The following is a 27,072-nucleotide window of genomic DNA, read 5'->3' as shown; positions in this document are numbered from 1 at the left end:
TTCCCATTGTCACGGAAAGAGTTCAGATGATAGACTGGAAGGCTTGCACCAAAGGCACAGAAGCCTCAGCACGGCCACCAAGCAGGTCAGCACCTGGGTGCTACTGACGTTTCTAAGAATTTCTAAATTTTATTTCTTTATATTTCTAAATTAAGAATTTTCTTAATTTTCTAAAGAACTCTCATAGCTTGTTCACTTAGCAAGGTTAGGTAAAAACACATGCAAACTACCTTTATAATCCTAACCCAGTACTATCGATTACTTGCCAAAAAGATTAAGTAAGGAGATTTTTCTATAGTGTGATCTGAACCTGGAGATGTATCATTTTATTACCAAAGTACTTTAGTTAGAACTGAAGCTGAAGGAAGGGTCATTTGAGTGTTTTCTTGTTCTTATTCATGGTTCCAATAAATATTGAGTGCTACTATATACCAGAAATGATGGGAATCGGATGAGGTACAAAAGACCTTTAGAAATTGAGTCAATTAATGAGAGACAATTGAGAGCAAGACTAGATTAAACCAGACAAAACACACACTTAAATTAAGGACAGCTAAGCATATCTCCATGCATTCTTATAAAGCATCTTATAATAGCAGTGTTCAGTAAGTCTGGGAACCAAGGATCAGCTCTCAATTCTAGAAATCCCCAACAGGAAGTCTTTCTCCCTCACACAATCCCTGATCTCTCTGTAAGGCCTGGTGTGTTCTGAACACAGTTCTATCTGTGGTGGCAAAGCTAGACAGGGCACAGAGCTGAAGGAAGCAAGTGAGAGTGTGACTCTGGTGGTTAATACAGGACTTGGTTTTCTGCCAAAATCTTTCAGCAGCATGGAACAGGTGGAAAGGGAGTAGATTCCTGTTGTTAGCCAAAACTAAGCTTTCATGAAGTATTGGGAAAGTACATTTGATTGCATGCCCCCATATGGCTACTGCAGATGAGCTTAAAAATCTGTATGTGACCAATGTTACTGAATTATCAGGAGAACATTCCAAACTGGAACAGAATCTCTTCAGAATTAGAATTGATTTTAATGTTTTTTTTTTTTTTGTAGAGTTGTATTATATAACTCAGATACCATGAAGCATACAACTGTCCCTCAGACTCCATGATAATGGACTTATAGGTGTGCACCAATATACCTAGCTATCATCTTTTAATCAACTTGATGAAATGTAATATACATTATCAGCGGCCAATGGGGTCGACATTTGTTTGCTTTAAAATATCTTCACCCTGATGATTTTAGAGAAAAGGGCAAAATAAAGAAAAGGAAGAAGATAACAGAAAGAAATCAAGAAAAAATTATTTTTTTGAGAGCAAATGGCCATCAGAATGGCTGGCTCATCAGGTAAAGAGCTGGCTGTGCCTCATGCCTGGAGTATGAGTACCACAACCAAGAGTCGAAGGAGAGAACAGAGTCCCAGGAGATATATTTTAATGTGAACATGCATGCTGTTGCACACACACACACACACACACACACACACACACACGTACTATCCATACATACACATAGTAGAATTTTTAAAAATACTAAATTTCTTCCACCTAAAGAACTCAGGGATCAATTTTAACATTCTGGGCTATAAGACAACCACTATTTTACTATCCTTAACAACAACCTAAATATCTGTCCTTTTACCTACAGGTAAGTGTGGCCCTCACCCCTCATCAAAGAAACATGTCCTTGCAACAGAAGGAGACCACTACAGAAATCCAAGGAACCAAATCCAGAGTTATGGCGCTCAGTCTCAATAGATACACCTACAAAACATTCCCAGACCCAAGGCTCAGGGAACATTACAGGAAAGTGGGAAGGAAGATAATAAGGGCAGGAGGACCAGGGTTTGCTGTGAGACTGTCTCTTAATAACATCACAAGCTTCACCCACAAAGTGTCACCGACATGACTGGCTAAATATGAGCTAAACAAGGATGACACTGATAGACATGACAATATTTTTTGAGCTATGAAACTATTCATATGTAAAGGAAGAAACTTTTTATTATAGTAATAGGCAAATATAAAGCAAATTAGTATAAGACAAAACTTTGGAATTAAACATGATGTACTGGTAGAGTGGTAGACTTTCTTTCCTCTGGGACCACAGAAGGTGGACAAGAAAGAAGGAAGGGAGGAAGGAAGGAAGGAAGGAGAGAAGGAAGAAAAAAAGAAGAGAATGAATGAAGGAGGAAGAAAGGAGGAAGGGGGAAGGAGAGAATGATCTGCATCAAATTTGCTTTCAGTCCTGTGATCTTTGTGATACTATCATATTACCCCCCTAGACTTATTCAGTAGAAACTGATGATTGATTAATGACAAGATATACAAGGTAGAAAAGCAAAACACTCATGTCTTGGTAAATCTGCATATATCATTGATAATGATTCTTCTCTTTGTGCATTTACCTCAGTGCCTTACTTTTGTGCCTTCCTTCCCACCTTGCCTTTCTGCATTACTCTTTAGTAAAATTTTGACCTATTCCAGGTACCTGGCCATGGTTTGTGAAGAAATGGTTTGCCTGAAACAAACCTTTTGAAAGAAGGAAATTACTTTGAAGTGAAAAGCCAGTATGAGATAGACTAGGCTCTGAATATGAAAGCAAACACTCCAAACATTGGTTTTCTCATTAGATATTTCAGTCCATTTAGTTGGAGGCATTACTGGATCTCCCTTCAAAACAATAAAGATCAAAAATCAATGTTCCTTTTCATGCAGATTTTGTAGAACAATTTTTTTTACCTGTTTTTCAGTGGAATGTGCTATATTCAGAATACTCATAGAATAATCATCCACCTCGTATGATTAACTGTTTTCTATATACATAGAACTAGGAGCAGAGATTATAGAGATGAGTTACCAATGACACTTACTCTTTTGGATCTGTTAAAGCAGGAACATGACTTCACATAAACAGTAAAAGTATATGCAGGAAATGCTTTTCCATTGATACTAGAGTAGTCTGGTTTAAATGCTATACTGTACAGAGGAGGAGGATCATTTCCCTCTCAGCTCAGAAGAGTCAGGGAATTTTGTAAAAAGAGGTTATATTTTAGCTGGGCCATGGAAAATAGGTAAGGCTTGTGTGCATGGAGGGTAGGGAAAGGATATCCAAGGGGAAGAAAAAGATGCTCAAGCTATGAAAATAAGGCACTGCTTTGAACCAGTGCTTCAAGTAGGGCAGCATTATTGTGAACTGATACTGTAGGGAAGGAACAATTATAAACTGATGCTGTTACAGAAAACATAACAGACACAACTCTGATTTTCATGAAGCTTATATTCTGAGGATGAAATGATTCATGATAGGATGAAAGAGAAAGTACATATAAGTAGTAAGCTAAATTTTATTAAGAGATGACAAAAATCTATCAGGGTAAGGGACAGGACAAATGTGCTTCTAAAGTGTGGTAAAGGGAGAGCTTGGCACAGAAAGCATTTAACAAAGAAAACAAAGGCAATGAGATAGCAAGCCGAAGGATTGCTCAAGAAAGCTGAAACAGAAGGGAAGCACTGCTTGATGAAGCTGTTGGCAGAGTGAGCTGTGCTGCACGCGACCTCAAACGCCAAGCTGGGGATGTGGGTTTCATTTCATCATCGATTCTAAGGAGATGTTAACAGTTTTTCAGGAAAGATTTTAAAAACGAGAGAGAGAGAGAAAGAGAGAGAGAGAGAGAGAGAGAGAGAGAGAGAGAGAAAGGAAGGAAGGAAGGAAGGAAGGAAGGAAGGAAAGAAGGGTGGAAGGAAGGAAGGAAGGAAGGAAGGAAGGAAGGAAGGAAGGAGAGGAGGCAGGGAGAGAGAGAGACTTGGCTGTGCCTTACATGGAGGCATATAGCAACTAGTTTCATGGAAAAGGAGAGTGAAGAAGGTCTGGATCCCTCTCCTATCTTTCAAACTGATAGTGGGATAAAACTAATTTATATATGCAATTTGTTTTATTAATTTATTCATTTAATGTGTGTATATTGAGGAATTTTTCTGTGCCAACAACTATTTCAATATCCAAACTGTCCTCAGTGATCTAACCTGGTACACCTCTACCTCATGGATCCCAGTGGGAAATCCAGAAGAGAAATAGAATAAATGCTAAGCTATGTTTTCCAGACGACAGCTTAGGTAAGGTACATAAGAGACCACAGGAGTCATGCAGCAGCAAGCAGGAGACTGGAAGGTAGAGGTAATATAATATCAACTGTCACCAAAGGTAGCATTCATGTTTCTTAAGAGAGTTATGCTGTTATAAGACAGATGTAAGAAAATCACTTAGATTTAACAAAACATTGGTAGACTTCAATGGCTCAAGAATCACCAAAATATGTCTAAGCCTCCCATCTTGTCATGTGAATAAAGTGATGTATGCCATTCATAAAGTCAGAGGGAGACTCTCAGAGTAAACAGCATTAAGAGTTTGTCTACTCCAACAGAATTCAGACAAGTGTAACCCCTGAGAAAAACTCATTGGATTTTCTATGATAGAGAAAATGAGTGTGCTTCTAGAGTTCTTCACTCTCACAAGAAACAGAACAATGATTTCTCCTTTGATATACAACCCAAAGCTTTTTGCAATTGCAGAAAATTAAAGCTGTATCAGCTTCAATGTTAAGCTTTTGCTGTTGTACCATGACAAAAAAATAAAGTGCTGGCTTCTCAGTTTTCAACCATTTCCAAAAAAATTATTTGTGTGCTAGATCAATAGCTACCTACCTGATCCACAGTGCTGTACGCAGAAATGAACACTTCATGTTATTTGGACATGGTTGGTGATTCCTACCCAGCAAAAGGATATGAAACGTGTAGTGAAACTCTCACTGAATGACCTACTTGGCCTTCTCACGCTTCCCAATTTAGATTCACTTAGCAGCCACAACTCATGCCTTTCTGTAATGCGATGTGATAGCTACTTACAAGTTGTGGGATCCCAGAATGACTGCTCAGTCTGGGGACAGACTGCATGATACAGAGTGCTGTGGTGTAATCACAAGAAGACAAAAAGATTTCTGCTGTTGGTGATGTTATTCACAGCAGAGCAATTTCCTGGTAATAATGACTATAAACTAGAGACAGACTATAATAAATAGCTACCTGAAAGGGGGGAAAAAGCAAGAAGAGCAGGAAGAGACTAAAGAAACAGAATAGAACCAGGTATCTTTTTATGGCTGTTTGCCATAGGGTAGATAAATGAGATACAACGTTCAGTGACTAGAAATTGAATGGACAACTCAGTTGTTATGTGGTTTGAAAATTCTCAGGGTCAGACTTAGGGTACACTATGGTTTACAGAAAGTGGATGACGAAACTCCATTGCATGGCCCTTCAAGCAACGATGATGGGAGGCCATGTGGTGAAGAAAGTTGGGGTTCTGAGACCCTATAAATGAAAGAGGACCCACTCTGTAGGGAAATGAAGGATTTCCTATGCCTTGGAATTCCAGCTTCTGCTTTGTTGTTTTTTGGGGACTGCTTTAGGAATCTGAGTTATAGTATGAATCCGTTGTCAATGCCTGGAAGCAGTTCTTTGATACGGATCATAATTTTTTTTTATCCAAAGACAGAAAGTGTCACAGCAGTCAGATATTACCAAACTGGAAACTAGATTATTCTTATGGGCAGAAAATCTTCTTGTTTATTTTTATTTGTTTTTGGGGTATGATAGTAGAATGTCCTTTTTACCGTAATCCATCATAGTCATAAAATGGTCCTGAGTCAAATAAAGGTATTTTGAGAGTTTTTTTTTTTCATATTTAACAAAAGAATATCACAACCTTCTACCATTAGCTGAATGGAATGCCTAACAGCATCAAGCCTTGTTCATTACTCAGGGCAGTTGCCAGACTTCTGCATTTATTCTCATATGGAAATGAAAGAAAGAAGGAGGGAATTTTCGAATTCTACTCAAATATCTGTGTGAGTTCAGGCATGTTGTTTAAAATAATAAAAAGAAAGACTTAAAATATATTAAGTTCTTGCCAACTGTAGATAAGTGTTCGAACATATTTTTTGAATATGTAAGACATTTTGCAGCTTCAAGAGACTTAAACACTGCTAAAACAAAAATCGGTATTTTTCGTAGTCTGAACACAGAACAGCAGTATCTCAGTTAGAGTTAGATTAACTGGATAACAAGGATATATCACCCATAGTCAGCAATAAAGAAATCAGTAAGAATGGCCACAAAATAACCAAGATGAAGGAGTTGGCCGAGAGCTACTTTAACAAAGCAACTATTCCAATTATGTTCAGAAACTTAAAGGAAAACAATAATAGTCATTAAACAAATAAATCACAAAAGAGGAATAGACACTTTTGAATAGAAACCCAAGAACAAAATATTCAATATCTGAACAGCAAAACTCACTGATAGGCTTCACAGTAGAGAGCAAAACAAGGGTTCATACATTTGAAGTGAGATTAATGGCAAATATCCAACATGAATTCATGATAAAAGTACAAATAAGAAGTATCCTTATGATTTTTGGGATGGATTGAAATATATATCCCATTGAAATATATAGAATGGCTGGAGAGAAAAAAATGGACAGAAAAATTATTAAAGACAAAAAGATCCCAATTTTTCTAAATTTGGTAGAAAATATAACTTACAGATTAGCTCATAAAGCATCAGAGGAGAATTTATTTAAATTTCATACTATTATAATTGCTGAAAAAAAGAGAAATAGAGAGAAACAGAAGGAGGGAAGGGAAAAGGGAAGAGAGGGAGGAAGGGAGGAAGGGGTGGATGAAGAGAGAGAAGAAGAAGAAGAGGGAGGAGAGAGAGAAGAGACTGATAATGAAACAAAGGAAAATGACCCAGTCCCCTCAGGAAAATGAGATTACAGGTGACAGGTCATAGACTTTTCATTAAAAGGATATCACAGAATTCAAGGCTACTGAGATAGAAAAAAAAAACCTGTTCAATATATATATATTATATATATATTATATATATATATATATATCCATTCAAATTGAACATAAAATCAGCACAGTAGCAGAAAAACGAATGCCAAATGAAAGCTGTCACATATATGCCACCCTGCAGCATAAGAAAGAAAAACTCACTGCAAGCAAATAGGACAACTTGAATATTTTGGAAAAAACTGAAGAGCACACAAAGTAGTAAATAATAAAGACTGAATAAGTAAATGATAAGTAAGGGACCAAAAGAATAAAACTGTTGCCTAGGACTGAGAACACATTTCAGCATTAGAGCACTTCCCCATCATGTGGAAAGCTCTGCCTTCCATCCCCGTGTGTGCATGCATGCTCATGCGTGCGCGCGCGCGCGCGCACACACACACACACACACACACACACACACACACATTATTGATATTAAATAGAAGAAAACAAATCAAAGTTCAAACATCCATTATGAGATGAGTGGACTTGCTGGCTTTTTGTCTTTACTTTAATTGATAAATAGTGAAATTTGAATTTTTTGAAGACCTTAGAGAACCCAAAACTATCAAGTTGGTAGCAAATACTAGTTCCAAAGACATCCACTTTTAGAATGAACAGATTAGATATTCTTGACACAAATAAGCAGTTCACAATGGGTAATCAATACAAAAAATCATCTGGAAATTAGATTTGGTGTTTAATATGCATATACATGATTCATTGACTTAAATGAATCAAAATCACTTTCAAATGGACTGCTTCTGTTGGTTGCGTATATTTCCTTCTCAAATTTCATAAGGGCATTCTGATACTGTAGGTGAGCTTACTGTAAAGGAGGCAGTCCATTTATAACTGAGTTACCAAGTTATTTGCTTTAATGCCCCTCACTTCTTTAGCATGCCTTTTTGCACCTTGATGGATGGTCTCTATTATGAAAAATGTATTGTAAGGCTCAGACTTAGGTTTTGCATGCAATGATATTCAACCTTTGCAGGCCAAGGTAATATCTTTTATAGTATGTTCAACATCCTATTACTTAAGTTAGTGGAGCATTTGAACACTGGGAGTTTAATAATGGACCCTTCTAAAGAAAGAGAAATTTATCAGTGCAGAAGACAGACTAAACGATTTTAATCTCAAGAATAACATGTTGCACATCTGTATATGGTCTAGCTAACTAGGCATGTCAGCCTACAAAAATCCACTGTTTTCATCAAAACCTATTCTAAAATAAGCCTAGTGTTCATGTTTATGAAGAGGTGGGCTATTGTATGCTATGGGCAGACAGGATCGGACAGTCTGTAAAATGCCTGTCTTGAAAGTATGAAGACCAGCTTCTGATTCCCAGAACCATGGGAAATTACTAGGCATGGGGGGTACACCCAGGGCTAGGGAGACCAAAATAGAGGGATCCCTGGGGAGCACTTCCAGTCAGTCCATCCCAGTTTACAAGCTCCAGGGTAGTAACAGATCCTTTCTCAAGAGAGATGGACCAGCACTCCTGAGAATGACACGTGAGATTGTTTCTTTTCTCTACACATCAGTGCTCCTGCATACACCTGAGTAACATACTTGAACACTCACATGCATATACAGATTAGGAAAGCATGGTAGGCTTGTAATGGGAAAGCCAAGTCTATGAAAATATACACTTTCACTTTTAAAACACATTTTAATGAACACTTCACTTAAAATAGAGGTGCTAAAACCTAGAATGAGAATAATAATTTGGAACGTGTATATTCTTCATGGAAAAAATATTTATATCTTTATAAACCAACACCCCAGAAGTTATGACCCACCAAATAGTATAAAAAAGATTGGTTAGTACAAAACAATTTTGGATAATAATTGTTGGTCTGTTAAGGGAGAACATAGCTAGCCTCAATGAGACCAGGGTATCTGTGCTCTTCCATAGATGCAGGATTCTTGGAAAAGTGTGGTACAATATTAAAGGCTGGTTTGCCCCTTGTGGAATAGGCACTTATGCTATGATGAGAGGAATTATTATACTGATAACTATTTTGTTTAAAGTGTCTCACACAGCATATCTCCAGGCAGTGCTCCATAAATGAGTGACCCTTTAGGTGCTGTTAGCTCTTAAAAGTCTATGATTACAGTCCCCTAAGGAAGTGATCAAAGCCTGGATGGCGAGAGATTCACCAATATATGCTTTTCCTCATCTCCCTCTTGAGTGACATGTCTTGGGAGTGATATCTCTTTGAGATCTGGTAGTTAATGGTGGGTAATATCCTGGAAGACAGGACAACCTAAGACACTCACAGTCCAGTATACTGGGAATCCTCCAAGGTGGAGTCAACAATGTCTAGGCAATGGCACCTTGGCTCCCACTAGGCTGTCAAAATCTAAAAACAAAAGGGTGGAAATGGAGGAACAGAGCCTCTGCATAAACATGGGGAAAAGGCATGCAGTCACAAAGACAACTCCTGCAGGAGGACCTAATTGAGGACTGCCTGAGCTTGATTGCTGGAAGAGACAATGCCAGCCAATTGGGAACTGCTATTTAAGATAGATGGTTTCTTGGGACCAATGAGGCATGGATGGAGGGTGTTAAAGGAGCTTGCCGTGGTGTTTCTCACATGCTGCTGGAGGCTGTATCATTGATTCTGTACCACCTCACCTCCAACCCCCAAGGGCAAGAAGGGTCGAGCAGCAGATGGTATAGGTCACAGGCAACAGTGGTCTATTTAGTGAAGCCTGTGATACCTGATTCTCACAGAATGTAAGCACCATATTCTAAGGGCCTACAAGTTGAAATAAAAATTTGAAGTATAACTGTCATTCACTGGATAATGTTTAAATTGTGCTACATGGGACTGTGCAGAAGAATTAAACAATGCCACATGGCTCACAACTGCCTATTACTACAGCTCTGATGAATATGACTACCTGGCCTCCCTAGTTACCTTCATGTACCTACACACATGCACACACACACACACACACACACACACACACACACACACACACACACAAACGTGTGTGCACACATAATTAAAAATAAAGTAATTTTTCATTGTGTTGCTTTCTCTGACAGTTGAAATTTTGTACTGTGGTGTTATAGGATTGTGGCTTGTTTCATTCCATAGCAACCACTGAACATGAGTGACTACATATTGGACTAAGTGGCCTATATTAAATCAAGCTTCAAATTGGTCAGCTTACAGAAGGGTGGATTACTCTCAGGAAAACTGAGTGTCTACACTTTTCATGGTAATTCTGTCTCATTTCTATTTTGTTTTATTTTTACCATAATATCATCTGAGTCTGCACCACAATCCTTAGAGTGTCAGAAATAAAGGGGTACAAGTTAGACTGCCTAAGGGTGTTGAAGAAAGGGTGGTACATGCAGGGTAGGGACACATATACCTAGCCTCAAGAGAGAGTGCTATTACTCCAAGTAATTTCAGTCAGGGGAATTTGCCTCCGTGATAGAAAAGGTGGAGAAACAGTTTGATTCCCTCGGGAAGTAGTCTGAGCAATAGCAAGGCAAGTAGAGACCTATGCCTGGCATTTATTTGTATGGACACCATTACACGCCATTGTAATCACTACCAACACTTGAGTGCAACTATCAGTGCAAGGCTGAACTGTAGCATCACTTTGATCATATCAGTGCATGGACACCGTTGCTATTTTAGCTGTCTCTTTTACCTCTCCTGAGGCAACTGAATAAAGGAGCATCTGCAACATCAGCAGTGCCGCTCTGCCAGTTGTTCAGAGGATGAACCAATTAGTGGGAATGGGTAGTAATACATGCAGTTGGCAGCCATGTTTGCATAAAACGAGGGCAATTTTAACAATAAGACAGTTTAATGCACCATCATGGCACCTGAGAGCATTGTGGAAGAAGATGATACTTCTGACAGATGACTACAGAATTCCTCTCCTCTATGATCTGAACTAGCTGCCTTTTGGTTTTCCTGAGATCTTCAACCTGCTGATCCCTCACAGACTTCATGGTCCTGTGGTCCACTCCTGCCACTTTATTGTCTACATCCCCAGCATCTCCTTCTCCTTTATCATGCTAGTCTTATTAATGTATTCATCTTGACCTCCTTGGTCCCTTTGCTTCATTAAACACATGAACCCCAGAAAATCCAGCTGTGTATCTTCCAGATGGCCGTCTGCTCCCAACAGACCCCTAATACTACCCAGTGATCATTCTTTTCTTCTCTATATAACTGTTTCCCCCCTTGTCCAGATCTGAGGGCCTCTGATTTCTTTTAATAATCTCCTTTATAACCTCAACTTTAATCTTGTTTTAATTTTCACCAAGAAATTAATTTCACTAGAAAAGAACATTTAGAACTCCCTCCACCAAATCTCCCCACCCACCTCTTTGCCTGTAGATGCTGGCTCCTTGCTGCTGACAGGCACAGGCCATATCAGCCTCTCCACCTGTGCTCTGGAAGACATGCTCTACTAAAGCCCTCGTGTCAAAGGCCAAACATAGCGGTGTGTACCTGTAATCCCAGCTACTCAGAGGCTGAGGCAAGAAGAGGGCAAGTTTAAGGGCAGCTTCAGTATCATAGTATGAGCTTGTTTCAAAATAAAATATAGAAACCAAAGCCAGTGAGGTAACTTCCTGGGACCATGTAAAGGCCCAGATAGAGCAAAAACGATCAACCTCTGTAGAGACAGTGAAATGCAGCTCTCCCTCCATTACCATTGACTTCTTCCTCCTTCTTAAATCGTCATCTTTAATACATGAATGTGTTCAAGTTTCTCATTAAGCTGAAAACAATCCATCTGTTGACTCTTTTTTTTCTCCAGTATAAACCAAAAACTAACTTTAAGGGAACTATCTGTGCTCTGTCTCCATTTCTCTTCTTATTCTCTTGATGTCTCTGTTGCTAAATTTAGCGGTCATTAGTGAATTTTCATGATGTGGCAGCAGCAGCTGATGCAGATACTCATCCTGTCTTTAAAACATTGCTTCACCCAGAATAAAGGATACAACTGTCTTTCACTGTGCTCCTCGCTTCTGTCTGTGCCTTCCATTTTCTTCTAATTCCTTCAGCTTAATGTGCCTCAGTGCTCAGCACAGAAAGTCCATTTTAATTTCCATACTCTATGCTTAGGTCCTGTCATTAAACCCAGGGTCTGACTCTCCATAGTAAGTTAGTGACTGCTACATGTGCACTTTTCTAGGAACTTCATGCCTGCATTCTAACCCTTAATTCCTAGCTGCCTGGAGGACTATCGGTCTTCCTGGACTGCACATGAGCACCTGTAACGGAGCACGCTCAACAGCCCTGTGCTTTCCACCCCCATAGTTCTTCATTTCTGCCAAGACCTGAGTCGGTTGTTTTCTTAGTGCCACCTTTCCTTATTTTCCATCCCCAGAGACAGCAACTCACTTAATTTTCCTCATCGTGCCAACTATTAAATTTCACTAAGTTAACTTTTGCATTATTGGTCTCTCTTGTGAAGATTTTTTTTTTCCTCATGTGTTTATTACCATATTTCAAGCACCTGGAAAAATGCCTAAAACACAGCAGGTGTTTGATAGATCTTTGTAAGATGATTTCTGTTTCTTTGTAATATAATTTCTGATTTTTGTTTTTCTAACATTCTCTTTTTTATTTTATACAGTAAAATGTGTTTTCATGTGCTGAGACACACTCTTAGGAAAAATGACATGTGTGCTAGGCTTTTGTTTTGTGGGGTTTTTCTGTTGTTGGTTTGGTTTAGTTCGGTTTTGATACTGCAAACTAAATACACCCACTGTTACACATACCTTTATGTAAAAATGAAAAGAAAGTTTTATGACTGGGGGAGGCAGTCATAAGAATATACCCCATTATTAATGACATTCCCTCATTCTAATTATAATTATTATATTATAATTATATAATTATTCTCCCTATAACCTGTATGTATGTTGACACTGCCACTGTTCTTAAAGAAACAACATTATTTTTGTAATTTCTTTTTTTAATTTTATTTTTTATTTATTTTTTTTGTATTTTATTTACATTTCAGATGCCATCCTCTTTCCCCATTTCCCCTCCCTAGAAAACCCCTATCCCATGCCCCCTTTTCCTTTTTGCTTTTATACATTTTTTAAAATGTTAATCAAAGGCTTTATAAGTTTAGTAATGCTCAATCAGAAGTGTAACTCAATACCCAACCTAGATATGTAAATTATCTTTGACTGGTGGAGACACGTGAACATCTGCCTCCATGCCCCCCTCTCTTTCTCTCTCTTTCTCTCTCTCATCACCTAGCTTCACCCTTCCTGTTAAAATAAAACTTTTCTCTCAAAATGCAATTAGAGCATAATTATTCCTAACTGTACCAGTGAGGTACAAAATAGTCCTAATACCCAGTTCATCATTTTGTTGACTAACCAGAACCTCTGTCATCTCTCCTAACTAAACACTTAGTTTTGAACCTGTCTTTTTTCTTGGCTTTCCCAGAGTTAGACACTGCAGTAGAAATAAAGAATAAATATTTAATATTTTAGGACTTGCAAAGTGAGAGTCTAACCTATTTAAAATTATGAGTATAGACCCATAAAGGCAAATGGCTTCTCTGCTAGACGGTTCTGAATTCAATTGTAGGCTGAAACACTAAGGTGATCACATAAATCTCATTTAACAACTGAAAAAGTCATCGAAACCTAAGTAAATAACAGTAGATGATTTTTAAAAGGATGATTTGAATATTCTTAGTATGGAAGCTTTAAACTGTATTAAAAGTAGAATCTAACAATGCTTAATTAGATGAATTTTCCACTGTAGTTGTAAATGACAAGAAGGCAGATTTCACGTGGCAATGTTCATTTCCACGTGAGAACTTGGGTATTACATTGTGATAAATTTATTAGTCATTTGAAAGAGTCATTGAATATAGAGTTGTGACCAAAGATTGTTAATTAAGCAAAAGACCTATTATTTTCTTTCATACTGCTATAACAAAATAATGTGCATATTAACAACCATTGGCTATCCGCAAGTGTAAGTTTATGTGTGAAAATTTTATCACACATTTCAACTATTTTCCAAGATAAAAGTATTAGCTTTCTCAAGATAAAACTTCATAAATAAATAAATAAATAAATAAAGTGATTGATCTAAAAGTTTTTTTCCTGAACATTGGCCTTTTATAACCTATATGATTTCCTGCATGATATAATATTTTATTACTACATTGTAATCTGGAGTGTAACAATGGTGTCAGAGTTGCAATATTAAAATTTCCATTCAAGCCGGGCAATGGTGGCTCACACCTTTAATCCCAGCACTTGGGAGGCAGAGGCAGGTGGATTTCTGAGTTCAAGGCCAGCCTGGTCTACAGAGTGAGTTTCAGGACAGCCAGGGCTACACTGAGAAACCCTGTCTCGAAAAACCAAAAAAACAAACAAACAAGCAAACAAATAAACAAAATAAAATTTCTATTCAAGCTGGAGAAGTAACTCAATGGTAAAACACATGCCTAGCATGCACAGAGCTCTGGGTTCAAGCTCCAGCATTGTAGTAAGTAAGAGAATTTTCCCCCAGATGAAATTACATTTATATCTTTTAATTGACAGATAATATGTATTTTTATTTTGTATGATGTGATGAACGTTTAGGAACATTTATTGTGCATAACACTAAAGAAATAGCAGCAGTCATTAACAGTCTCCCCACCAAAAACAGCCCAGGACCAGATGGTTTTAATGCAGAATTTGATCAGATCTTCAAGGAAAACCTAATACCAATTTTCTTCAAACTATTCCAAAAAATAGAAACAGAAAGAACACTACTCAACTCATTCTATTAAGCCACAATCACACTCATACCTAAACCTCACAAAGACCCAACAAAGAGAATATCAGACCAATCTCCCTTATGAATATCGATGCAAAGATACTCAATAAAATTCTTGCAAACTGAATCCAAGACCATATCAAAACAATCATCCATCATGATCAAGTAGGCTTTATCCCAGGAATGCAGGGATCGTTCAATATTTGGAAATCCATCTATGTAATTCATTATATAAAGAAACTCAAAAAAAAAAAAAAAAAAAACACATGATCATCTCACTAGATGCTGAGAAAGCATTTGACAAAATTCAACATCCCTTCACGGTAAAGGTCTTAGAAAGATCAGGAATTCAAGGTCTATACCTAAACATAGTAAAAGCAATATACAGCAAGCCAGTAGCCAACGTCGAACTAAATGGAGAGAAACTTGAAACAATCCCACTAAGATCAGCTACTAAACAAGGCGGCCCACTCTCACCCTACCTATTCAATATAGTACTGGAATTCCTAGCCAGAGGAATTAGACAACAAAAAGAAGTCAAAGGGATACAAATAGGAAAGGAAGTAGTCAAAATATCACTATTTGCAGATGATAAGATAGTATACTTAAGTGACCCTAAAACTTCCACCAGAGAACTCCTAAACCTGATAAACAACTTCAGCAAAGTGGCTGGATATAAAATCAAGTCAAATAAATCTGTAGTCTTTCTCTACTCGAAGGATAAACAGCCTGAGAAAGAAATTAGGGAAATGATACCCTTCACAATACTCACAAATAACATAAAATACCTTGGTGTGAATCTAACCAAGCAAATGAAAGATCTGTATGACAAGAACTTCATGTCTCTGAAGAAAAAAATTGAAGAAGATCTCAGAAGATGGAAAGATCTCCCATGCTCATGGATTGGCAGCATTAGTATAGTAAAAATGGCCATCTTGCCAAAAGCAATCTACAGATTCAATGCAATCCCCATCAAAATTCCAAATCAATTCTTCATCGAGATAGAAAGAGCAATATGCAAATTCCCATGGAATAACAAAAAACCCAGGATATCAAGAACTATTCTCAACAATAAAAGAACTTCTGGGGGAATCACCATCCCTGACCTCAAACTGTACTACAGAGCAGTAGTGATAAAAACTGCAAGGTATTGGCACAGAGACAGGCAGGAAGATCAATGGAATAGAACTGAAGATCCAGAAATGAACCCACACACCTATGGTCACTTGATCTTTGACAAAGGAGCTAAAACTGTCCAGTGGATAAAGGACAGCATTTTCAACAAATGGTGTTGGTTCAACTGGAGGTCAGAATGTAGAAGAATGCAAATCAATCCATTCTTATCTCCTTGTACAAAGCTCAAGTCCAAGTGGATAAAGAACCTTCACATAAGACCAGATACACTAAAACTAATAGAAGAGAAGGTGGGGAAGACCCTTGAATACCTAGGCACAGGGGAAAAGTTCTTGAACAGAACACTAATGGCTTATGCTCTAAGATCACGAATCGACAAATGAGACCTCATAAAATTGCAAAGTTTCTGTAAGGCAAAGGACACTGTCAATAGGACACAATGGCAACCAAAAGATTGGGAATTATCAATTCTACATTCAATAGAGGGCTACTATTAATATATACAAAGAACTCAAGAAATTAGACTCCAGACAACCAAATAACTCTATTAAAAATGGGGTACAGAGCTAAACAAAGAATTCTCAACTGAGAATGGCCAAGAAGCACTTAGAGAAATGTTCAACATCCTTAGTCATCAAGGAAATGCAAATCAAAACAACCCTGAGATACCACCTCACACCAGTCAGAATGGCTAAAATTAAAAACTCAGGTGATAGTAGATGCTGGTGAGGATGTGGAGAAAGAGGAACACTTCTCCATTGTTGGTGGGAATGCAAGCTGGTACAACCACTCTGTACATCAGTCTGGTGATTCCTCAGAAAACTGGACACAGTATTACCTGAGGATCCATCTATACCACTCCTGGGCATATATCCAGAAGATGCTGCAAAATATAACAAGGACATATGCTCCACTATGTTCATAGCAGCCTTATTTATAATAGTCAGAAGCTGGAAAGAACCCAGATGTCCTTCAACAGAGGAATGGATACAGAAAATGTGCTACATTTACACAATGGAATATTACTCAGCTATTAAAAACAAAGAATTAGAGAAATTCTTAGGTAAATGGATGGAACTAGAAAGTATCATCCTGAGTGAGGTAACCCAATCACAAAAGAACACACATGATATTCACTCACTGATAATTGGATATTAGCCCAGAAGCTTGAAATATCCAAGATTCAACTCACAGACCACATGAAGCTCATGAAGAAGGAAGACCAAAGTGTGGGTGCTTTGGTCCTTCTTAGAAGGAGTAACAAAATAGTCAAGGGAGCAAATATGGAGACAAAGTGTGGGGCAGAAACTGAAGGAGGGGCCATCTGGAGACCATTCCACCTGGGTATTCATCCCATGTACAGTCACCAAAGGTAGACACTGATGTAAATGTCAGGAAGTGACAGGAGCCTGATACAGCTGTCTCCTTAGAGGTCTGCCAGAGTCTTACATATTTAGAGGCAGATGCTCATAGGTAACCATTGAACTGATCAAGGGGTTCCAAATGGAGGAGTTAGAGAGAAGACTGAAGGAGCTGAAAGGGTTTGAGGCCCCATGAGGAGAGCAACAATACCAACCAACCAGAGATCCCCAGGTTCTAAACCACCAGCCTGGGAGCACATAGGGATGGACCAGCTGTTTGTGTAGGGGAGGATCACTTTGTTGAGCATAGGTGGGAGAGGAGATCCTTGGTCCCCATGAAGGCTAGACGCTGAGTGTGGGGGGATTCGAGTTTGGGGAAATGGAAGTGGGGGGTAGGTGGGGGTACATCCTCATAGAAACAGAAGAAGGAGGTTGGTATCAGGGATTTCTGGGTGGGGGGTATATGGGGTAAAGTGATAACATCTGAAATGTAAATAAAATATCCAATAAAAAAAGAACATTTATTGTGTTGTATTTAACATTTAGCTAATTAACATGTGCAATATTCCACAAAATTAGCATTTTAGTGATAAGAACACATAAACTCACTTTATTTAATTTGTTGATTTGTCACCAACTATAGCCATCTTGCTGTAGAATAAACCATTTGAAATGTGTAACTTCTAACTGTAATTTTATGTCCATTAACCTACATTTCCCCTACTACTTAACTACCCCAAACTCTGGTAACAATTTGGCTTCCTAATGTGAGAGAAATGGCTTTTGGTTCTACATATGAACATTGTATACTCTCAAGCTAAACTCCTGTATTTCAGGTAACAGATCAACTCTCTTTCCTGGAAAATTCTAAGTTTAACACTAGTTGACAAGCTTATTAGGTAGTATCCAGAATTTGTTTGATTGTAAATAAAGGCATTGTTATAAAGAATACCATGTCTCTTATGTTGGATCTCCAGAACCATTTATTGTCCTCTTAGTATGCATGTAAAGTAAGAACATGATGGGCATTAGATTGTCTTCTTGAACTCAAGTATCTGTCAAACCAACTGAAATCTTAGTGCCCATTGCCCAGATGTACCTGAGGCAAATACGTAGAAGACTGTAGTGGACACGATCACATCTCAGCATCCTCAGGCAGCCAAGGGGAACTGGTATATGATAATACCAGCTCTAGCTTCTGTTTATTTATTTAGTATCTATGGATTGCCAAATATGCTGTAGGAATTCTTGTCTCATCATGAATATCGGAAGAGCATTGGCAAGAAGTTTTTTAATCCTCACTTTACTGAAAAGGAAATTGAGGTTTGAGAGTTAAAGGACTTAATATCTGCTAAAACTCAGACTTCATTCTAGGCTCTCTTGTTATTTCTGTGTACATCACTAGCATACAGAAGGAGTTGGTCTAGGAAGAAGGATTTTAGCTTCTTTCTTTCCTGGGACATGGGAGACTTGAAGAAGTAAATACTTTGGTGTTACAGCTTGTAAAATGAACTTCCTTATGCACAGTGTGTCCTCAAGTTAACAGGTAAGCCATGGGCTTCACAGACGAAGCAGACCTTCATATGGGAACTTTTTAAAAAACACTGTCCTTCAAACATTATCAAAGAATATACCATTTAGGAATCCTGGTAAACTGTGAAGACTCTGACATTATGGGTTGGGATGAGGCCTCTAAACTGATGCTGATGCTTCTGGTCTAGAGACTACACTCCTAGCACTCCAGCTCCAGAGATAACACATCTGTGTTATTCACCCACTCATAGCAACAGTAGACAGGGTACAAAGGACCACTGGGCTGAGAAAAGATGACATTCAGACAAAAAGATGAACATGGAGCTGAACACTGGCTGCTCTTGCAGATGATCCAAGTTCAGTTCCCAGCACCCACATGGAGGCTCACCATCTTCTTCAACTCCAGTTCCTGGGTAGCTGATACTTCTTCTGACCTCTGTAGGTTCCTGTTCACACAGGAAGCATGAGCAGACACTCAAGCAAACCTATACACATAAAGTTCAATGAAAATACTTTTTAAAGACTAACACAATGCATCGCTTCCATTCTATTTAAATTAATTTTGCATACCAAATTACTGAGCTTTACTTCCTTTCATTTTACCTTCCACGGCTTACATTTGAGCAACAAATTTTGTCTGTTGTTAAGAAAAAGGTTTCTCCATTTTTAGTAAACATAAAGTTTTAAACATAAAGTCATAATATACTCTAACTCCCATGATGTGGAAAAGAAAAGAACCCGCTTCTTTAAGACACTAGTGAACTCCATAACTGTATTATCATTCTCTATTAGGCAATGACATAGTTGCCCAATCATAAACAAAAAGGTGCCTTTGGGAGAAAATCTGCTCTACTCTAGTGGGATGGACTCTAAACCGAAAAGCAAAATATACTAGAAAAGCATGTGTACATTTGTATGTTTAAGACAGAAGCCAACATTTGCTAGGATCTAGAGAGCATTGAACAACGCAGGCTTCATAGAAGAACCATTTTTGTAAATAGCATGCTCCTTGAAAAGAACATTCCACATTCACACATATCAAAGTAACAGTATAGTTCCATATACTTGGCTAGAATGGTAGTTAAGACATAATGAGAAGTATACATCAGCCTTTTAGGTAGACCTCAGCTCAGGTCTGAACACAGAATATTCTGGACAATCAGTTAAAAGTAGCTCAGGCCTGGACACAGAACATTCTGGACAATCAGTTAAACGTACTCTTTCAGGTTTATGGAATATGAAGTTTTCATATATGTATTAATGGTTTGAAATACCTTTCTTTGCCCCTGATTTAGGTGTATGGAACTTGTTGGCAAAGGCTCTTCTTAAACAGCAGTGCACTAATCATGAAAAACCAATCGTCTCTACAGAGTGAGTGGCAGCTATAAATTAGTGAATGTAACTTGCCATGTGCAGCCCTGTACACATAAAAGCTTGCTGCACAATGGGAGTGAATGATCATAGACATGACATGCACAGAGTGGAATTTCATATTTTACAAGCCAATCCCAGCACTTTTTACATTTTTTTCTTTTGAAATCGAAGAGGGATGGAAAAGTTTCACTGTTTAAAGTGTCCCTATACCTAACACATACTGAGGGTCATGTACACAGGTGTTAGAAAGGGGCTGTGATATTAGGGTGATGTATACTGTCTTTTCTGTCATGATAAAGACACCTAAAGGACCGTGTATGTAACATCTTGTCAAGGGCTGTTTACAATAGCATTTATTTGTGAGCAGTCCTAAGAGGAACTGTACTTTATAAACAGAAACTCACACTGACTTACCCTAAAAACACTAATATTTCCATCTGAACTGGGGGGGGGGGGGCGCAAAACCAAAACCAAAACCAAAACCAAAACCAAAACCCAGGCTAATGATTTTTCACCGAGTTGAATATACCCTATACCATATATGAAACCTATCTATCTAGTAAATTGGAACTATTTATCAGTAACTTTACTAGCACTCTGGTTGGAGGCCACCAGTCCTACTTACAAAATCCCATAAACATTTTACACACACACATCTCCTTTGCAAGATTTTTTTAACAGTAAAATCAAAGAATTGACTTTTAGAGTTCAGAAATATTAAGGATATATTTCTAAATGATTCTTAAAGTCATAGTTTAAGAATAGCTAGAAGAATAGAAGAGACAACTGACAGCTCCCTCCTCCCATTCTCTGGTGGGGAGTTTAGGTTTCCATGGGTATTAGGAAGAATACAGTGAAATGAAAACCTGACTATCAATACGACGATGATATATTTATAGAACATAAACCACAAGAGAGCTATGCTGAGTCCTTTCAATAAGTCTCAATTAAAGTGATCGATATTGCTAAAAGAATCTTTAAAAGCACCTCTGACAAAAAGTTCTTTGAGATTAGTTCTAAATGCTGAAACAGGGTACTTCCAGGCAAAGTGGGAAGTAAATCCCAATGTCCAGGAGTATAAGTGCTGATTGTGCTAACCCTCAGAATCCCAAGGTTATTGCTTTACTGAAATGATATGAGTTCGTGGATAAAGATACCCCAACACCCTCTTTATCTGGGAAAACAAAACCGAGTAGTATACTCACAGGACTTTAACATACCTGTACTGCATTACACTGGCCATTTTTATTTAGCTTTTGTCCATAATGTTAAGCTGCCCTTTCTCCTTTCTGAAAGTCTCAATGTCACTTATTGTCCCTGGTCTGCCAGAAGTTCTACCTCTTCCATAAGTTCTTTATTTTGTGCTCTTGCATTATAAGATATAGACATATACATGTACATATACATATATGCACATACATGTATGTATATGTACATATACATATATGATATAAGAAGTAATCCTCTTACTCATAGACTCATGAAGCAGTTGTCTGTTTTCCCCCTAAAAGTGTTTAAAGAAAGCCCCTTGCAGACAGCTCTACACTGTGCACTGTGCGGCCTCACATCAGTAGGTGCAGCATTAAGCAGCACACAGCTTTGTCCCTCTGGAAGAGTTCTATTGTAGGAGAACTTCCTAGGCTTCTGTGATAAGTAGCAGTTTGGTTAGAAAGGTGTAACAACTTTCAAATGAGATCCCAGAAGGAACGAGATGCAAAAGAAGCCTATTGTGATGGGAGTAGAGATGCAGAAAATGAAGAAGTTTAGCAGGAAAGAGCTGAGAGGGATGAGTGCACCACAGCTTTGTTCAGGACTAATGAATGCATGGTTTTACATAAATAACAATTTTTTTAAATATTACAACAACAATCACTCCAGTGTTTTTCAAAGATAAAAATTCCTAATGAGGGGATCATCTTAAGAGTAGCCAGGTCAAAAGACTATATAGCTTGACAATGCAGAAGGTTGCTTTCTGTCCAGCATCATATCCTTGATCAATGTTGCTTCTTTAGTAGTAATTCTTGCCATTCAGCTGCTCCTCAGCAACCATTCCATACACACTCAATGTGTAAGCTGACATAATATGAGGGCTAGGAACAATTACTCTGAGTAAAATCAGCTTAGGGTCTAGCTTCAGAATGTTCTGCCTCCTAGTAGACATCAATACTCACCAAATAATGATACTCACATAAAAAGAGAACACCTGAACACCTGGTAAGTGTTGTAAAGCACAATGACCCCTGAACACATTTTACAGGGAAGCAAAGGACTATTTAAGCAAGAAAACTGAGTGCAAGATTTTGGCAAAGGAAAAAATCACATGATCTTGACATGAAACAAAACATGAAACTTTGGAAGACCTCTAAGGAAGGTCTTTTGGTTTCAAAGCTGCTGGGCATTGTGTTGCATACCTGTAAAATCCTAACTACTCCTGACAGGAGGCTTGAGAGTTGAGGCAGGAAGATCATTTGAGTGTAAGCTTTAGAGTTCAGTTAGTGTACCATAGTGCTAAATTGTTTCAAGAAAAGAAGAAAGGGGTTGAAAGGAGGGAGGTAAGGGGGGAGGGAGGAAGAAAGTAAGGAAGAAAAAGGAAGAAGGATGGAAGGAAGGAAATGGTCCATACACAGTTAGCTAGAAGGTCCTTCATAAGTTATTTTCAACTCCTTTATGTAAAAGAAACCACAAGAGTGAAATCTTGCCTCTTATTCTACTGCCTTTCCTATTGCTTTGGGTGTGTACCTCTGTGGACAGTACTTGATAGGCCCTATGACTTCAGTAGAGCAGCTCAGAGTTCATAAATTTGTTCCTGAATGGAGAACATTATAAAAATCCAGCCTAAAATACACTTAATTGTTTACAGGACTGGTTTAGCTCTTCGAGGACCTGATAGTGGTCTCTTATCTATACACTCTTCCTCCCATCAAGCCTTGCAAGGAGCTTCCTCCTTCAAACACACAAATATGAGTTTCCTTAAATACTCTGAAGTTTGTTTTACTTTGCTGATTTAAGTTATAATGAACAAAAATTACAATAACAACAACCATTCTCCTACAAGATGGAAATTAGGCTGTCAAACACCACACACTTCATTGTCACACTCTTTGAATTTGATGTGTACTTACTGCCTTGATAGATAGTGGGCCATCTAAAGTAGAGAAGGGGACTGGCCCCTGCTTTTGGAAAGCATACACTTTTTAGTGTGTGATAGCGCTATCTTCATCATAAGAACTAGGGAACCATCAGATATGGTATAGTATAAGCAAACTTTCACCAAAGATATCTGAGTAGCATAGACTCATAATTCACACAGTAGTAGGATTCTGACTTAAACAAACAAAACAAACAATTCAAAGAACAAAGCCCCACCATTTAGTGCAGTCAAAATAACAATGCAATTTAATTTTTTCCATTTACACTAAGATGTCATCTTCAGAGTAAGCAACCGAATACCCAGTGAGATTGCTGCAAATTTTGTCTTTCAACAAAAGCTGGTTATATGACAGACTTTGAGGGAAATGTATCTGAAACTGAACATAGACCTGAAGTATTTTAAGCTCAGAGCCTTTGCTTACTTACTGGTAATCATGTTGCCATCTACTAAGGCTTTTAATAACAATTTAAAATAGAATTTTAGGTCATAAAATCCCAAAAGTGACAGAGAAAATGGATGTCAGAAACCAGTCTCTGCTGCATAAGACTTTTTGGGGTTTCTTAGTTCGATGCTAACAAATATTTGAAGGACTAAATATGAGTCAAATATCTTTATCTAAGATTTGACTGTTCTGTTCCAACTTCCTTTCTATGCCACAGGCATCTTACGAAAAACCAATTTTACTCCTAAGAATATTTTTGTGTTCTAAATTCAAACTGAGAGGAATATTTTAACATGTGGCTCTTTCTTTTTCAGTTCTCATTAAGGACTCTTTGGAGGTGGGGGGTTGAGTGGGGTGAAGCTCAACGGTAGGAAGGTCACTTGCCTAGCCTAGGTTCTGGGTTGGAGCACCAGCAGAAGGAAAGGTATAAACTTGGGCAGAACACACCTCATTGCAAAAGTGGTGCAGGTTGCTTGGTTCTCCGTGAAAATTGCTGTGCTGGGAAATGACTGTGGGCTTTAGCTCTTTTTACTGTTGCTAAGACAAAAACCTGTCTGTGAGTTCTAAAGCTTCATGACTCTTCTGTTTTTCTAGTTTTTGTACTGAGTGCCACCCAGCTTTGGAAACAGCTACGGGAAGCTGATCCTTAGCTTATGTACGTGCTGCTCTGGCTATATACACCTACTAGGTCTTAGAGAGAAGCATCTCATGTGGGGTGGGGGTGGAGGTCATCAATAGTCTGGAAGGCTGACCTGCCAATCATCTCATGAACTCTGGGGTTCCTGTGTTTATTGTGCTGTCTGTTGTCTTATCCATTGTTCCACTATAATTACACCAGTTTTCCCAAAGCACACCATGTCCCATACCCATGCTTCTGCATGGAATCAGCTCTACATGCTGGGATAAAGTCCTGGCTCTGTTGTGCCACTGCAGAGGCTAGTGGATGTCCTTGGTAATCTTGTACCTTTATCAAATTACTTCAAACAGACTCCAAGAAAATGTGTGCTCTAGTCCCCCCATAAGTATTCATGGCATAACCCTTTTCAGGGATATCCTTCGGTGGCACAATGACCATGGTATCATTATAATCATTGAACTAAGTAAAGTCACACTCGTGCTAGTACAAATAGGACCCCATAGCATTTTGCGGGAAGCACTGAGGGTCTTCAAACGTCTATAGCTGGGGACTATCACATTGTAAGACTGTAAGGAACAGTTCTTCCTGTGTAGTGTGCACATCGCCGCACTCTTTTGCATCCTCCAGTTGCCTTCTTTAATGGCTAAGTTCTTTAGCACTGCACCTTATGCCTAAACCACCAAGAATCCAAACCCTTCCCCATGAACATGCTGCACACTCTCAGAACCCTCTTGCGATGCTGTGCAATAGAGAACAGTGGATTTTACACACCCCAACAACACATGCTCCTTCACCCACAGCCCTCTGCCAAAGCGGATCCTGCCTCTGCTGGTGGGAGCTATCACAAACTGAAGCCGGAATAAAGGAGAAAGGAGTGCTGGGCTGCCCTGACACCTCCACCACCTGCTCGGTCCAGGAATTCCTTAATAAGCACTTGTGTAGGACAGCACAGAAGTATATTCCTTCTGTGCCTTGTAACGCTCGACCCAGCTTTCTTTTAGCACAATGGATTCACACAAGAGAGAAAAACCACAGGACAGGAAATGGCAGCTTTATATTCTCGGAGACAGATGATGGGCAGGTGCCCCTGGGTTTTTACCTGTCACTTTCCCTGCCAAAAGTCCAAATGTAAGGGGCCACATGAGGGGCATTTTCTCAGAAAAATCCTCGACTTGCAAACAAAAAGTGCTTCATGTCATGTCCCAACAAATCTAATCTACCCTTTTAAAAATGGAAACCTGTGCTTGCCGGGAAGTGATCTGCCGCTAGCTCTGCTCTGGGTAGTTTGTATTTCAAGTAAAACCATCACCACCCACTCTCCATTCAAGCCGAGATTTTAAAAGGCAGGCAAACGGAAAGGAGCCGCGAGTCAGCCCGTCCCTCTCAGAAGACACAGAACACAGCAAATCACAATGCTGGCGAAGGGCTCGGCACTTGAAGACCATCTTCTCAGGACGGGAGGAGAGATATGGAGCCATTTTTCACCAGCTTCACAAGAAAATGTCAGCTTACAGCGTCTCCTGCACTGCCAGAGCGCATCTTAATTTGGTCCAAAGGGATGCAACCAGTCACCCTCACAGAACATTTTCCTAAATAGTCCACCGCAAATCTGATCCCCCCGCCCCCCCCCCCCCCCCGCTCTGAACATCTTGGGGATAGAGTGTTGGACAATCGCATAAAACAGATCTGCATCCTATTCAAAACTAAATGCCCTCCCATTTCCTCAGACAATCATGGAAATTAGACACTTCTGAGTTTAAAAAAAAAAAAAAAAAAAAGACAGAAAGAGAAAAGGCTCCTCTCCCACTCCTCACCCTCCTGCAGCGTTCTGACTAATACCTCTGGGCAGTTTACTTCAGAATGGAGCAGATTCTTGACCAGGACACAATGGCAAATTGGCACCCAAGCACTCTCTCTCTCACCAAAGCACACGGAATGCTTTCTTTGTAAAAACACGGGGAAATACTCACGCTGGAACAAAAGACACTCTATCTGCAAAGCCAGAAGTGAGAGAAATTATGTATTTGATTTACACACATCTGTACCCACTCATGGGCGAAAAAAGGGCTTTGAACCTAATTTAATCATACTGCACTGGATTCTCGCCCCAAACCCAGGAGCATTAAGATTATTTTTTTTTTAAAGCTTTGGCTACAATAGGAAGTAAAACACGTTGCTGGAAGAATACCTGGGGTGTGCCTTTGTTGACGGGGTGCCATTTCAAACTTATAATATTTGAACTCAATTGTGGGAAATATTCAGATAAGGCAGATGAGGTGGGTTATCGGAGAATTATTCTGACATTAGCCAAAATGCCAAGTCAGCAGATATTTGCTGTTTCACATTTCACAATACCTTCAACATGCATTTGCAGCCTGATGGGGCAAAATGCTAACTATTCTCCAAACAGCCACCCGACAATCTCGGGCAGAAGCACACATTGTGGCTCAGAAGGAGACATCATGATGGCTCTGGCTGGCTGTATTAAACAAAAGCTCCGGAAGCCAGTGAGAGGCATTCGATATACAAAGTGAGAGTCAAAGCAAGTTTAGGTTCACATCTGGCAGAATATGGCACTGTCTTACCCAGGGGTTGGAGAACAGGAGGGTATGGGGGCTATAAATAGAACACACACATAGACAGATTAGAAATCCCGAAGCCAGAGCCTTCCGTTTAAGCTTACTAACCTGGAGCTGAGCTCAGACGAAGCCCAGGAGCGGCGCGTCCTCTCCCACCTTTCCATGGTCCTCTGTCAGC

Source organism: Arvicanthis niloticus, chromosome 15, assembly GCF_011762505.2.
Source record: "Arvicanthis niloticus isolate mArvNil1 chromosome 15, mArvNil1.pat.X, whole genome shotgun sequence".
Taxonomy (NCBI): Eukaryota; Metazoa; Chordata; class Mammalia; order Rodentia; family Muridae; genus Arvicanthis; species Arvicanthis niloticus.
This window is presented reverse-complemented; position numbering follows the sequence as displayed.